The sequence below is a fragment of the Trachypithecus francoisi genome, unplaced genomic scaffold, assembly GCF_009764315.1.
Source record: "Trachypithecus francoisi isolate TF-2019V2 unplaced genomic scaffold, Tfra_2.0 Lachesis_group10, whole genome shotgun sequence".
Classification (NCBI taxonomy): Eukaryota; Metazoa; Chordata; class Mammalia; order Primates; family Cercopithecidae; genus Trachypithecus; species Trachypithecus francoisi.
Genome location: NW_022681455.1, coordinates 20,878,277 through 20,891,100, shown reverse-complemented (window position 1 = coordinate 20,891,100; position 12,824 = coordinate 20,878,277). Strand labels below are relative to the sequence as shown.

General features: G+C 36.8%; 1 protein-coding gene across 3 annotated transcripts in view; it reads right to left on the bottom strand.

Annotated features, from left to right (window-relative positions):
- Positions 1-12,824, bottom strand: part of CDKAL1 (CDK5 regulatory subunit associated protein 1 like 1) — a 723,350-nt gene that overhangs the window by 597,986 nt on the left and 112,540 nt on the right. The gene's annotated exons all lie outside the window — the stretch shown is intronic.

The following is a 12,824-nucleotide window of genomic DNA, read 5'->3' as shown; positions in this document are numbered from 1 at the left end:
CCTATGGGTGTAAAGAAAATGTGTTTTTTATTTCACTTATTATCAGTTATTAAACAATACTACTAACTAAAAATTACGAAAGATTATGTTTGTCACTCTTAGAGCAAACAATAAGGGAAGAAAAAAACAAGAGTCTTTTTTTCTCTGCTGTTATATAAACACACACACCAAGAATAAGTAGAATGTCTTTCAAACCAAAACAATAGGAAATCACTCTTGGCTGAAAGAACAGACTTAGATCATGTTGATTTCTTCTTTAATCCTGCTAAAGCAAGTTTCTGCATGCTTTCTGGAGCCTCCACCTACAGAGTTGTTAGGACAACAGCCAACACATATATTAATTACGTAAGTATTTCAATGCTATCAGCCAGCTGTTGCCAGCACATAATACACTGCCCTCTTTCACTCACTCTCTTGCTTAAAATGGCAAAAACAAAGCAACTGTTGATGTAACATTAATCATAAAATATGCAAAATACTATTCTTCAAAAAGATTTGGATATCTTGAAACTCAGTTTTGCATTTTAAAATGGCCTACCACCTCTGAACTGCTTTTTCTGTTGCTGATTTGCAAATTAAGTTACTAATCTTTTAACTGTAAGTTTATAGTTTCATTTTGTTGGGTTTTTTTATATATATCTATATATATAAACCAGGAATTAAACACTAAAATAGACTTTCTTTTGTATTTCCAATAAAATTGCTCACTGGCATACATCACATGACAATATTCTGTCTTTCCTCTCACTCATCTCCATGTTTTTCCAGAGTTAGAAGACAACTTGAAGCCTCTAACAGGAAATGGTCAGAAGCTGTTCTAAACATACATAACTCTCACCCCCTACTTTACAAAAAACTCTTCACCTATGTTTCTAGAAAGCTTGCTCCTCAAATACCATTGTCAGCTCCAAACAAGCTCATGGGGAAAAAATTACAAAATCCTAGCAACAACAGGAAATAGACTAAACAAAACCGTGACATAAGACTTGAATAAAATGAATTCACATATGATAGATAATAAGGCCTAATCCATGAACAAGAATTTATTTAGAGAAACTTGGCCTTCATCAAATCTTTCAATTCAATTCAATGAATAAATAACTCAATGCTGGTCATCAGGCACTGTTCTAGAGACCAATGATACCTCAGTCAATAACAGAGACAACATCACTGTCCTTTTAGATCTTTTTCACTCATCTTACAAAATCCTCTATCAAGCTAACCTTTCCAACACTACTACTTCTTACCCAACAACAACCAGTTGATTTTTTTTTTTTTTTTTCCAATTTTGGTGGTATATCTGGTGTATCTTGCTCACTCTCAAATCTGGACAATTTGATACTCAAATGTAAGACAAGTGTTCTGATATTAATGCAGTTACATTACTTATACAACTTATAATGCACTTAACTTAAATATATTAACAATGACTTGATGCAATAACAGCAGAATGATACTAAACCTTTTCCCAAAAAGAGGAAAAATCAGTTCAACCTAATTATATAAACATGTATTGAGTAATTATAATTGTGTGCCAAACTCAAGGCCAAACACTAACCAGGTTTTTATCCACCTTTCCTGCTCTCTCACTCAAGACAGGATGCTTTAACTAATCTAATGGCCACAGTCCTAAAGCTGGCCCGGAGCTCATTCAGGATAGTGAGGAGCACAAGATCCCGCCAGCATGACCAGGTGACTACTCCAAGAAGGGTGTATTATTACTCCTTTTACTACCTGCCTCAGAAATACAATATTAGAAATTAGAAATTAGGAAGTTAGAATGTTCCTTCCCCTTTTTACAAATACACAGCCTGTATCTGTCAAGGGACTCACTACAACCTTGGGAGAACATTCTCACAACCGTTGACAAATGGTCTTTGTCTATTAATGGTATCTGTTTCCCAGGACAAGGAAAATCATTACATAGTAGAGTCAGAGGGTCAAAGGCTTTATAAAAAGAATTTTTCTGAGGTCAATATCCTAACCTCAAAACTCACAATCTAGTAGCAAGCCAAATATGTAAACAAATAATAAAATGTACTACGCAACAATAGATGTTAATATGAGATAAAGAACTAGCATGGAACAGACCTTAGAGCTAAGAGGTGAGGTGAGGCTTAGAAGGGAGATGACCCCACAGGTGTTATCTCTGACATGAGTTCCAAAGATCAACTATTTAGCAAGGTGGGATTAATGTGGGATGGGTGGAAGTTGAGGGCACGCATTTGGAGAAAAGGGAGAGGATAGTCCAAGGAAGGGAAGAACATATGCAAATACATTATGTGCTTGGGAAATTTTCTAATGTCAGGGAGGAAGTAAAATTCTATAACCCAGTGGCAAGAAACGAGGTAGGAGAGGGAGGCATTGAACACATTTTTTTAAAACCCCTTGTTACACTAAGAAATGATGTGCAATTCCTGATGACCACAATCAAAGAAGATGGGCACTACTAATGGAAATGCCAGCTGGAGAAAAGGTGAGGTAGATAAGGAGGAGGCCCTGACATGATGATTTGAGGCATCCATGGTCAAGGGCATCCAAATGGCGAAGTCAAGGAAGCAGTGGGATATACAAGGCTGGAACCTGTAAGGAGACATAAAGATCAAAGACAAAGATCTGGGAAAAATCAGCATACAGACAATATCTAAACAGTGGACGCAGATGAGAAATGGTAGGAAAATGTAAATCCATATTAAGTATAGCACTGTTGGGAGAAAAAAAATCTTATTAGATAATATCTAACCAATAATACTAATTAATTCGAACAGTCTAATATGTTGAACTAACTTTCCATGTAAAAGGATACTTTTTGGAGGGCAAGGATAGCTGAAAAAATGAGATTGTGACTGGGAAAAGCACACAATGATTCACTGAATCTGGCACTGACATTTTAAATAAGACGATGAAACTGATTCTGAACTATAGCTATTGCATATAATTAGAAGAGTTAAAATTAAAATATCTAAGTTTAACAAAAAATCAACAAACTATAGTATTATTTAAAGTATAACTCAAATAACTTGTATTATCTAACTTATTTCTCACAAAAGGCCAAACCAAAACCCTGTGATTTTTACCTTCTAATGCCAATTTTTTTTAATTAAAAATTAATTTTGGAAGTCAGGCAAGGTGGCTCATGCCTGTAATCCCCAACACTTTGGGAGGCCAAGACAGGAGGATCACTTGATTGAGGTCAGGAGTTCAAGAGCAGCCTGAGCAACATAGCAAGACCTCATCTCTACTAAAAACAATAATAACAATAATAACAGATTGGCTAGGTGTGGTGGCGTGTGCCTGTAGTCCCAGCTACTCAGGAGGCTGAGGTGGTAGAATTGTTTTGGCCCAGGAGGATGAGGCTACATACAGTAAGCCATGATCATGCTACTGCACTCCAGCCTGGGCAACAGAACGAGACCCGGTCTCAAAAAATAAATAAAAGTAACTTTTAGAAGTTTAGTTAACAAAAAAAAAAAAAAATTACTAGTGAATGTGGTTAACAAGAGAACTGGAAAGGGTTTTTTTTTAATTCTTTTAAACTGGATAATTACTAACTGAAAGGGCAACCACTTCTCTGTTCTTACGAAGTCAGCTTTCTTGAAAGCAATTTACTTTACAAGTTCAAGTTGAAATAATATTCTGGTACCTCCCGCAACTTCAATTTTTGAAGAAAAAGAACTCAAAAAATAAATCTACATAAAACAAAGAATATTTTCATAATAGGAATGACAATCCAATAATTTATGTTTTGCTCAACAGAATAGCATGTAAGGCGCTTTCCTATAGTGAAAAGATGTTATACAAAGTAGGTATCCTCTGTCTCAAACACACATTTTTTGTCTTTATCCAGTTCTGCTTTTATTTTCAATTATTGTTTCAAGTAATTACACTCAGATACCTAAGCCATCCCTTCAACATTACCATTTATTTCTACAGGCAAAAGCAGTTAAAAACAAGTGACTCCTGTCTATCCACTATCAGTATGGCTAAACCACAGTGCCCATTTGGGTTAATAATGCACAAGGTCGAATAGAGGTTGACAGTCCATGATCAAAGCAAGCTGGCTATTCTTTCCATCATTTATATAGGACACACAAGATGTGTTTATTTTCACCAGCCTCTGAATGACCTCCTGTAGGTGGCATGGAAAAGATCCCACACATTTATAAAGCATTAACCAAAGGAGTTTTCTGATGTGATATTATCATTAAGAGCAAATTTTATTTTTTGAAACTTTTGATCTTTTTCATTTACTCAAGAACCCCCCAAGTTAAAAGCTGTATTGTCTAAATCAAAATGGTCTAATGGATAAAACAAAGCCAGGGCAACAGACAAATGCTCAAGAGGAAATAGTGTGCATCCAGTAGACTGCCATCATCACACAGGGGGCTTACTAGTGATTCTTTCTAAATTAGGAAGGGCAATAACGTTTTAGATTTCTAAGGTGAAAAGGCAACCAATAAGTCACTCTTATCTCTATTTTTGCTATTTAAAATTCTTACTCTTTTATCAATCTGAATATCAATAATACAAACACTGTAAAACCTTGAAAAAAGTAAAGCCCCAAAACAAACGACAAAATAATTCAGTCCCGAACTGTCATGCCACAAATTCACAATTTCTGGATCTTAATCAATGAGACTGTATTAATCACATGAAAGACAGTAAATCCCTTAGAGTTATCTTTCTTTATTCCTGTCAAAACAAGGTGATCTTTTGTGTGGTGGCTCAAGAGAAACAAAATGATGTGATGCATAATTTAAAACAACTATTTAACACCAAGAAGTACTGAAGGAAAACCAAAGCAGATGATGGAAAGATGATGACACACAGGAATGAGTAGCAAAGTGAAGCAATCATTGGTAAAGAGCCCAGGTTAGAAAAAGACAGGTCCCACCCCACTGCTGTAAATCTTTACATTTAGGTATAAAGGATTGGGAGCAACAGAAGGAGAAGCAACATCTTATCAGGCAGTCTTTGAATCTAAGCTTTACCTCACTCTCATGAAAAACTAAAATGCATGCAAGATATAGCAAAGGGAAAGGATGGAGCTGGAGGATGAGAAAAGGCACATGTGTAGCACAGCTTAACATTTAACAATGTTACACTACTCATCTTTGTTGTTTTCTATGAGGCAATGGTGACCACAACTGGGAAAATCTCTAAATAAAGCAAAATGCTTGACAAGAGTAATCCATCACGGAAAGATTTCATATGTATAAATGTCACCTCAATCTGATGTTTTCCCAATGTTAATTGTTATTGTACCTCTTACAGGATTGTATTTATTATGGAAAGAAATCAAACGTTAGTTTAAGTGTTATCTTAATAAGAATTAGTTGTGATGATCAAAAGTCTTCAGGGCCATTAAAAATACTTAATCATATATAATATCTTTTTAAATTTTCTTTCAATCAAGCAGAATAGTACATTAAAGTAACCTGTGCTTGCTACCATTAGCTTTGTAGTGTTTAAATGGTAAACTTTTCTTGTGTCATTTCTACTTAATAATTCAAACAGTATATCATTACTTTGAACCATATTCATAACACATATATAACAAAACCCATTGACACAAGTTATATTTGAGTTTTTAAACTTTTAGAAACACTCTAGAACTATGTCCATTAATTATAAAGTTGATAATCACAGAAACTATATTCTCTGGGTTCAGTACATACGGGGTATCAGTAGCACTAAAGTATCTTTATATCTTGTTTACCTTTCTATAGAGAAAAAATACGTAATTTGGGACAATCATAGGCTTCTCATTTAAAAAAACAAAAAGCATTCTCTGAAAATGAACAGCATCTGGTGAATAACATTCTCTGCCTTAGTTTAATTCATCTTTCTTCTGCTCCTAAATGTGACCCTAACTCCCCTCTTTCATCCTCCCTTCCCGTACCTCTTGCCATCACTCAGGTAAGAACTCCTCTGCTCCTTCCACCATTTTGAATTAAAGATGCCATCACATTCAACTATCAACTCTATGCAAACAATATTAAATCTATTTCTAGTGTTGACCTCTTTGATATCTGCCTCAATTCTGCAACCGCTTACTTGATATCTTTATCTAGGAAGCACAGTAATAAAATGGTTAAATGCACAGACTAGTCAGACTGCCTCGGTTAAAATCCCTCCTCTACCATTTATGAACTGAACAGCCTTAGAGACCTTCATCTGTAAAACAGATGCTGCTTCACCTATAAAACAGGAATACAAATGGAATCTACAACTCATTGATAGGCTGCAAGAATTAAGCTAGATAATATCTAATTCATCTAAAGCACTTAGAACACTGCCTGTCACATAGAAGACACTCAATAAAGTTCAAGTATATTCATCATCTTATTAAAATATTTATCTGTAACTTCAAATACAGCATGTTCAAAACCAAAACATGTCATCTCTTAATAACTCCCTTCCTAGAATTCCTCACTTCTTTCTAGCCAGAGTCCTTAGAGCCATCTCGGACAATATGGAATGTGCAAAGCAGTGGTACCCCCAACCTTTTTGGCACCAGGAACCGGCTTCATGGAAGACAATTTTTCCACAGACCAGGGGTGGGAGGTATGGTTTTGGGGTGAAACTGTTCCACCTTGGGTCATCAAGCATTAGATTCTCATAAGGAGTGCACAACTTAGATCCCTCACATGCACAGTTCACAATAGGGTTTGTGCCCCTGTAAGAATCGAATGCTGCTGCTGATCTAATAGGAGACAGAGCTCAGGCAGTAATGCTTGCTCGCCTACCACTCACTTCCTGCTGTGCAGCCGGTTCCTAACAGGCCACAGATGAGTACAGGTCCACAGCCCAGGGGTTGGAGACCCCTGATATAAAGAATTCTTCCTTCTCAAGGCAATGTATTCCTTCCAATTCTGAACACCTCCACTTTTAGATGAGATTCTCTGTACCTGGACTACAATCACTCTGTCCTCACTGGACTCCTGATCTATACTCTTCCTTACACACAATCATCCTTCACACTGCTACTACAATTAACTCCCTGACCGAGGCAGCAAACATAGAAAACGAAAAAGTTTTAAAGTTCACCATTTACAGTAGTATAAAAATATAAAGTACATACTGTGGAGGCAAAAGAAGAATGGCACTGGAATAATTCAATATCTGCATTGGGAGAAAAAAGTCTAAAAGATGCACAAGAGCTATAGAAAGAAAAGAATCAATCCTTAAAAATCAGGATAGAACTGAGTTGGATAACTCAAAATTGTGAAGATTCATTTCTCCCCAAAATCATCTAAAGATTAAATGTAATCACAAACGCACAACAGTATTCCTTGTTGAACTTAAAAACGGATACACTCTTAAAGAAGAACAGAAAGGTACTAGCACTATCAGATAGGTAGCCTTGATATAACTCTATACTACTTCTGACTATATAGAACAAGAACCAGAATAAAGAAATATATCAAAGGAATGTAACAGAGGACCGAGAACAGACTCAAACATCTACGGACGCTCAACATATGAGAGGGTGGGTAATGCACAGATAAAAGGAGAAAGAATAGAACTTAAAATAAATAAATAAATAAATGATACTGAAAACAATTGGTTATCTATAGAGAAAAACATAAAATAAAATTGGACCTCTTCTGGTACCATAACAAAAAATAATTACAATCAACTCCAGATGAATCATAGACCTAAATGTAAAAGGTAAAAACCATGAAACTTTTAAATGAAAATATAGGAGAATATCTTAATAGCTTCAGAGTATGAAAAGACTTCTTAAACAATAAGAACACAGACCAAAAAGAATGGATTAATAAATTTTAAACCAGATTTTATCTTCACCAAAAGATACCACAAAAGAAAATGAAAAGATAAGCCACAATTAGGAGAAGATATTGCAACATGTATAATATCCAAGGATTAGGATCTGTAAGACACATAATATATGGCCACAAATAAATGATTAAAATGAAAAAAAGAAGAAAAATAGACAAATGACCTGAGAAGCCATTTTACAAAAAAAGTAAAATCTAAATAGCCAATAGATCTATTTTAAAAAGCTCAACCTCATTAATAATCATAGAAATGCAACTAAGGCCGGGCACGGTGGCTCACGCCTATAATCCCAGCACTTTTGGAGGCCGAGGCGGGTGGATCACTTGAGGCCAGAAGTTCGAGACCAGTCTGGCCAACACGGTGAAACCGCATCTCTATGACAAATATAAAAAATTGCCTAGATGTGGTGGCTCACGCCTGTAATCCCAGCACTTTGGAAGGCCAAGGCAGGCGGATCACAAGGTCAGGAGATTGAGATCATCCTGGTCAACATGGTGAAACTCCATTTCCAATAAAAACAGAAAAATTAGCCAGGCGTGGTGGTGCCAGCTAGTAGTAATGCCAGATGCCAGCTACTCAAGAGGCTGAGGAGAATCACTTGAACCCAGGAGTCAGAGGTTGTAGTGAGCCAAGATTGCGCCACTGCACTTAAGCCTGGTGACAGAGTGAGACTCTCTCTCAAAAAAAAAAAAAAAAAAAAAAATTAGCGGGCATGGTGGCACAAGCCTATGATCCCAGGTACCTAGGAGGCTTAGACAGGAGAATCCTTTGAACACGAGAGGCAGAGCTTGCAGTGAGCCGAGATCCTGCCACTGCACTCTAGCCTGGGCGACAGAGTGAGAGCCTGTCTCAAGAAAAAAAAAAGAAATGCAAATTAAAACCAAAACAAAATACCATCATCACCAACAGACTTGCAAAAACTTAAGTCTGGCCATATCAAGTACTGGCAAAAATGGAAACCAACAAATACACACATCCATTACTGGTGAGAATGCACACTACTACATCCATTTGTGAAAAGAAAATGGAGTTACCTAATAAAGTCTGAATGTACACAGATATGTTACCCAGTAATTCAACTCCCAGGTTCATATTATAGAATAATTCTTACACATGTGCACCAGAAAACATGTTGAAGATATTCACAGCAGGAATGTTCATGAAAGCAAAAACATTGGGAAAATTTCAAGACTCTATTAGTAATAAAATGAATAAACTGAAGCAAATTCCAGAGTTATTTACACCCATTAACATGAATAAATCTCAAAGCGTAATGCTGAGAAAAAGATGTAAATCTCAGAAGAACACAAACGGTATAAGTTCCACAGATAAAAGTTCAAAATAGAGCTAAACAAGACAACACACTGTTTAGAGACATACTTAATAGATGATACATTAATAAAAGTAAGAAAATGACTCACAAAAGTCAAGATAAAGGTTACTTCTTGGGAGTTATGATTGAAAACATGGCAGTTTCTACGTCCTTGACAATGTTATATTTCTTACACTGGGTGGCAGATGTTTAAGTGCTTATTATTACTTAAACTGTATGTGTTTTATAAACACTATTATATGTTTAATATATTTCACAATAAAACCAATAAAGGGGAAAATGAATGAGTAGAAGAATGAAATTAAGAAGAGAAGAATTTTTAAAAGTCTGGCTGGGAAGGCAAGAAAATATGTAGGACAATAGCTAACAGGGGTACAGGGGGCTGATTAGACCCAGGTATGTTTAAATACCAGTGAAAAGGTTCCAGGGGAGTTGGAGAGGTTGGAAATATGGAATGAGAAAATAATTTCTAAAATAAGGTTTCTAAGATGCATGGGGATAAGATTCAGAGAAAATGTGAAAAAAGGATACTTCTTCCACGTTAGCTTGAAGGAACAAAGCAAGAAGCAAGGACTTAATATACCCACCTCCCTTCAACAAACTGCAATTCTATTGAAAACCAGGTACTGTAGCACTTAGAACAGTGCTAATGGGCAGGGAAAAGAGGCAAGGACCGTGTCAGGCAACTTCACAAAGTATGCACTGATTCCCCGAGAAGAACACATAGTTAATACTTAACAAATCCTCAAAAATCACCTATTAGCTAACTTCACAAACACTGAAATCACTTATTAGAAAAGTTCCCATTAAAGTATCATTCTTAAGGAGATGGACACACAAAAAAACCTTCAAAAAGCCATCCTTTTGAAACTATTCCAAACAACTGAAAAGAAGGGACTTCTTCCTGATTCATTTTATGAGGCCAGCATCATCCTGATACCCAAACCTGGCAGAGATACAATAAAAAAAGAAAATTTCAGGTCAATATCCACGATGAACATCAATGCAAAACTCCTCAATAAAATACTGGCAAACCAAACCCAGCAGCACATCAAAAAGCTCATCCACCATGATCAAGAGGGCTTCATCCCCGGATACAAGGCTGGTTCAATATATGCAAATCCATAAATATGATTCATCACACAAACAGAACTAAAGACAAAAACCACATGATTTTCTCAATAGATGCAGAAAAGGTCTTCAATAAAATTCAACATCCCTTCATGTTAAAAACTCTCAATAAGTATTGATGGAACAGACCTCAAAATAATAAGGGCCATTTATGACAAACTCACAGCCAATATCATACTGAATGGGCAAAAGCTGGAAGTATTCCCCTTAAAAACGGGCACAAAACAAGGATGCCCTCTTTCACCACTCCTATTCAACATAGTATTCGAAGTTCTGGCCAGGGCAATCAGGCAAAAGAAAAAAATAAAGCATATTTAAATAGAAAGAGAGGAAGTCAAACTGTCTCTGTTTGCACATGACATGATCCTATTTCTAGAAAACCCCATCGTCTCAGCCCAAAAACTCCTTAACCTAATAAGTAACTTTAGCAAACTCTCAGGATACAAAATCAATGTGCAAAAATCACAAGCATTCCTATACACCAAGAATAGACAAACTGCCAGCCAAATCATGAATGAACTCCCATTTACAATTGCCACAAAAAGAATAAAATACCTAGGAAAACAGCTAACAAGGGAAGTGAAGGACCTCTTTGAGGAGAACTACAAACCACTGCTCAAGGAAAAAGAGAGGACACAAACAAATGGAAGAACATTCCATGCTCATGGATAGGAAGAATCAATATCATGAAAATGGCCATACTGCCCAAAGTAATTTACAGATCCAATACTATTCCCATTAAACTACCATTGACATTCTTTATAAAATTAGAAAAAAAAAAACTCCTTTAAAATGCATATGGAACCAAAAAAGAGCCCGTATAGCCAAGACAATCCTAAGCCAAAAGAACAAAACTGTAGGCATCACACTACCCAACTTCAAACTGTACTACAAAGTTACAGTAACCAAAGCTTCATAGGACTGGTGTAAAAACAGACACATAGATCAAGGAAACAGAATAGAGAACTCAGAAATAAGATCGCACATCTACAACCATCTGATCTTCAACAAACCTGACAAAAACAAGCGATGGGTAGAGGATTCCCTACTTGATAAATGGTGCTGGGAAAACTGGCTAGCCATATGCAGAAAATTGAAATTGGGCTCTTTCCTTACACCTTATACAAAAATTAACTCAAGATGGATTAAAGACTTAAATGTAAAGCCCAAAACTTCAAAAACCCTAGAAGAAAACCTAGGCAATACCATTCAGGACATAGGCACAGGCAAAGATTTCATGATGAAAACATCAAAAGCAATTTCAACAAAAGCAAAATTTGACAAATGGAATCTAACTAAACTAAAGAGCTTCTGCACAGCAAAAGAAACTATCATCAGAGTGAACAGACAACCTATAGAATGGGAGAAATTTTTTACAATCTATCCACATGACAAAGGTGTAATATCCGGAATCTATAAAGAATTTACACAGATTTATAAGAAAAAAACCAAACAACCCCATCAAAAAGTGGGCAAAGCACATGGACCCTTTTCAAAAGACATTTATGCAGCCAAAAAACATATGAAAAAAAATTCACCACTGATCATTAGAGAAATGCAAGCCAAAACCATCTCACACCAGTTAGAATGGCAATTATTAAAAGTCAACAAACAACAGATGCTGGAGAGGCTGTGGAGAAATAAGAACACTTTTACACTGTTGGTGGGAATGTAAATTAATTAAACCATTGTGTAAGACAGTGTGGCGATTTCTCAAAGACCTAGAACCAGAAATGCCATTTGATGCAGCAATCCCATTACTGGGTATATCCCCAAAGGAATATAAATCATTCTAGTAAAAAGATACATGCACACATACGCTCACTGCAGCACTATTCACAATAGCAAAGACATGGAATCAACCCAAATGCCCATCAAGGACAGACTGGTGAAGAAATTGTGGTGCATATACACATGGAATACTATGCAGCCATAAAAAGAAATTAGATCGGCCGGGTGGGGTGGCTCATGCCCGTAATCCCAGCACTTTGGGAGGCCGAGGCAGGTGGATCACGAGGTCAGGAGATTGAGACCATCCTGGCTAACACGGTGAAACCTCGTCTCTACTAAAAATACAAAAAATTAGCCGGGCATGGTGGCGGGCGCCTGTACTCCCAGCTACTTGGGAGGCTGAGGCAGGAGAATGGCGTGAACCTGGGAAGTGGAGCTTTCAGTGAGCCGAGATCGCACCACTGCACTCCAGTCTGGGTGACAGAGCGAGACTCCGTCTCAAATAAATAAATAAATAAAATAAAATAAAATAAAATAAAATAGAAATGAGATCATGTCCTTTGTAAGGACACAGATGGAGCCGGAAGCCGTCATCCCTCACCAAACTAACACAGGAACAGAAAACCAAACACTGCATGTTCTCACTTGTAAGGGGGAGCTGAACAATGAGAACACATGGACACAGGGAGGGGAACAACACACAGTCGGGCTTGGTAGAGGGTGGGGGGAGGGAGAGCATCAGGATAAATAGCTAATGCATATAGGGCTTAATACCTAGGTGATGGGTTGACAGGTGCAGCAAACCACCATGGCACATGTTTGC